The 471-nt window shown below is 30.6% G+C and overlaps 1 non-coding gene across 1 annotated transcript; it reads left to right on the forward strand.

Annotated features, from left to right (window-relative positions):
* On the forward strand, window positions 1–85 carry TRNAM-CAU (transfer RNA methionine (anticodon CAU)). Its single transcript is given in 2 exon segments — window positions 1–38; window positions 50–85. It is a non-coding gene; the product is annotated as a tRNA-Met (tRNA).
* Window positions 86–471: the final 386 nt, after the last annotated feature.

A 471-nucleotide genomic window follows, 5' to 3' on the forward strand; every position in this document is an offset into this window, starting at 1 on the left:
GGGGTGGTGGCGCAGTTGGCTAGCGCGTAGGTCTCATAGCTTCTGAGTAATCCTGAGGTCGAGAGTTCGAGCCTCTCTCACCCCACAACAATATTTTACCCCACAACAATTTTTTATTTAATAGAAGTACAATAATTCTTCTTTACCAAACTGTAATACATTTTCGGTCTACATAGTTTTTCATACATTCTTTTGGTTTCTAACCTTATTTATTTTTTTGCGAACTCTTTGTTCATTCACGACCAACAATTAATGTTTAATCAAGAAAACAACAATTTTTTATTTAATAGAAGTACAATAATTCTTCTTTACCAAACTGTAATACATTTTCAGTCTACATAGTTTTTCATACATTCTTTTGGTTTCTAACCTTATTTATTTTTTTACGAACTCTTTGTTCATTCACGACCAACAATTAATGTTTAATCAAGAAAACAACAATTTTTTATTTAATAGAAGTACAATAATTCT

The sequence above is a fragment of the Solanum dulcamara genome, chromosome 4, assembly GCF_947179165.1.
Source record: "Solanum dulcamara chromosome 4, daSolDulc1.2, whole genome shotgun sequence".
In the NCBI taxonomy this organism is placed as follows: Eukaryota; Viridiplantae; Streptophyta; class Magnoliopsida; order Solanales; family Solanaceae; genus Solanum; species Solanum dulcamara.